The sequence below is a fragment of the Wolffia australiana genome, chromosome 2, assembly GCF_029677425.1.
Source record: "Wolffia australiana isolate 7733 chromosome 2, ASM2967742v1".
NCBI lineage: Eukaryota > Viridiplantae > Streptophyta > Magnoliopsida > Alismatales > Araceae > Wolffia > Wolffia australiana.
In genome coordinates, this window is record NC_135836.1 from 363,656 (window position 1) to 367,167 (window position 3,512).

Sequence of the window (3,512 nt, forward strand, 5' to 3'; positions counted from 1 at the left end):
AATATTCATTAAACTCCAAACTGTCATAGCACAGATGTAGGAAGAAGTCCACAAATATGATGAAGTACTCAAGATGGGATACTCACTCGAATATATAAGTTGAAACAGTTTGGGTAAGATGATATGATGAAGTCCTTGGCCAAGGTAGTGGAATATAGGAGAATGTTTCTCTAATTACTTTCTAGTGCATTTGTGCTAACTTGGATGACCATTGACGATTGATCATACCCTAAGTCATCCTAGGAAAATTAAGCAGGTCCATGTTTATATGTGCACAATAAATGATGATGGCAATAGTTCAGTCAGAGAGTGAAAACACAATAAATCAATATACTCCTTTGTATCTTCTTGATCCGGAAGTTTAGCCTAGCACTGTACGAGGTGAAAACTCAACATATTGATCGGGTTAAATCAATTCTTAATTAAGTAATAAATATGTTCATTTAGATAACTAATAGTTTTGGTAAATAAAACTTAATGGGAAATTGAAATCATTAAATAAATAGATACATGGGCCTAGAGGATTGCACACAAATGCTCTTTTGGGTGTAAGAATATGTATAATTGTTATGAATAAAATCAAGTTTAATATAAATAGGATAAAGTACTGAAAAACATTCACCCATCCTGTTGTTTCCTTCTTACATTGGCTCCATTAACTCTTGGTGCAATCGTGAGGGTGAAATGATGACGATAGATTAATGACAAGGCTCATCAAGATGGAAGATATTTTATGTGCCAAAGACTGTGTGGATATATCTAGAGGCCTGAAATTGAATAGCTCAATATAACTCACCTAATAAACCAGAATTGGGGTTAAATAATTCATTTATCCAAAAATATTTATAAGCACTTCCGTAGAATAGGGTAAGGATGAAATCCACAAAGTCCAAGTAATGAGAGAGTAAATTTCAGTTCAAACATTTTTTAAAATATATAATTGAGGTGATATATACTTTATTAGATTTTAAACTATTTTCTAAAGAGCAAATCAATGAAATGAAGGAAAACTAGTCAAAAGTATTTTAGCTAAATGAATTAAATATTTATTTTAGTTCCCATTATTTTTATAATTTATTATGATTTTTAATATTTTTTGTGGATTATATTAGGGAAAGAAATAAAATTGAAGGACAAATGGAACCTAAGCCCACCCTTCGTGTGGTGAAATTTTCAGGCAGTGATAGACTATTGGGCTGTCGAATTGGGGAATACTGTGTAGTGGAAAAAGCATCTTGTAACTTTTGATAAACGCATAATTTGTTAGTGCTGATAGATTCATTATAAAGCATATAGTATTGAATAACCATTGAAATATTTACCTGGAGAAAATGGTGGGAAATTTTAAATCAACCATCTAGGAGATCACACAAACCTTCTTGTCGCTTCACCCAAGGACCAAGTGATGTTCTTTCTCCAGGAATCTTGATCACCCTTTCACTATCTCCCACACTCTTTTAGAATAATAATGGACAAAAGAAATCTAATGCAGGAGGCCTAAAATAAGAAGTTAGGAAGAAGAAATCCAAGATGAGATACAAAGAGAGGGGAAAAGAGGTTAAATAGAAGTACCCTAACTCTCCCAGCCATATGATTTAAATTCAAGTGTTTGTAGGTCTAGGCCTTTTTTATTTCCAGTCTGGATCCACATTTTCTCCTTCGCAGATTTGAAGTTGTCCTTTCGAATTCAAATTGTGCGTTAGTTCCATCGTTCTTGCTGTCAGTTGACCTGGTTCTTAAAGAAATTTGAAGGGACTTCTAGAGTGGGCTTCTTGTCTATTGGGCCTCTTCTTATTATCTAGGAAATGGCTTGGAATTTTTGCTTTCCTTACATTTGCATCTCAAATCACCATTTTATTTACCTGAGTCCTATATTTCAAATAAAAATCCTAGAAAATGTAAGAAACCCACTCGACTCCTAGGAGACAAGTGGGTTTAGTCTCAAAAATTAATAAAATACATAAAATAGGGATTAGGAAAATAAGCCATAAATTTCTCATTTTATCATTAAATGGTAAAATGACATGAGCATTACATGTGTATGACATCATTTTATTATTCTTCATCATTTTATTCAAACATACCCAAAAATGAGGCTTCTCAACTACCAACATCACGACCTACCCCGCCACGCGTTCTCCCCATGCCAATCAGCCATAGCCATCATCGTCACTACAAATTGGTCGCCATGGCTGCTGATTGTTTCCCAACACTACCAGCCTCTTCTATTCTTCGGTGTCATCTATGACGGATATTCACCAATGTTTCTGATGGCATTCCATCATTGCCTCTAAAGGCTAATCATTTGTGTCCCCAGTGCCACCTCTCCCAGAGACATTTTTCATCGGGCTGCATGATGTTGTTGTCATCCCTATCACCATTATTTCCCCCACCACCATCGCTAACACCCGTGATGTTGTTGCCACTGCCATGAGTTTGCCACTACCCCCCACAGGCTCCTCCCAAATCCAAATTGAGTTACTCAACGATAGAGTATGGCAAAACATTATGGCAAGGCTATTTTTTGAACATTCATGACCTAAATATAATGGATAATTTCAATATCCAATATCCATGCATGATATCAGATATCAAAAATCAAAAGCAAAAAATATGAGGAATTCCTACATATTATGGATCCAATATTAGATAAGGTAAAAATAAAGGTTGTTATCCATTTCTTAAGGTTGTTATCACCATTATTTGTTATCCATTATCCAATAACAAATAACAAATCACATATACAAAAATATTAATAGGGAACAAAAGCATAGAAAAATAGTTTTACAATCTAACATCGACTTTCATTTGCTGTTTTGAATGGCATCACCAGAATGGAAAGGAAAAGTGTTTGATACCACATATACAATTTACATGGCACCCTCGTTCCATAAGGTTTTCAATATGGGATATACATTTTTCACATTTGTTTTAGCCTCATGTCAGGTGCTGCCCGACAATAGGAAATAGGATTACATCCCAATGTGTCACATCCTTAAGAAAATAATACAGAATTCATGATCGAGCTTTGAGCCAACCCAGCCCAAAGCTCCAATCACAACAAGTTGATTTAAGTGAATGGATATTATCTCACTTGTATGATCTTCTTAAGAAAGATCAAATGCTCTGAATTCCAGTTAATCTCATTTTTTACTTTTCCAGGTCTTTAATTGGCTACGGCCATTAATGGGAATGGTAGGGCCACATGAGTAATGATTCACAAAGGAAAATGGGGCTGACAGAGCCGATGATGGATGTCTAACATGGTGTGGGGTGCATCAGATGCTTAAAGGGGTCCAAAGAAAAATGAATTTATTTGCAATCTTAAAGGAAAATGGCCAGGGGAAAACACATCCATTTGTGCCCCTAACTATCTTCCTCCTCTGGTGAACAGCGAGCAACACTCTTACGCCCACTCGTTTGAGTTAGGGCAATATAGTTTGATTTCTGAATCATTTAGTTGATAGTCTTCAAGATAGTTTTATTTAAAATCATTTGTCCAGGTTGGTTTT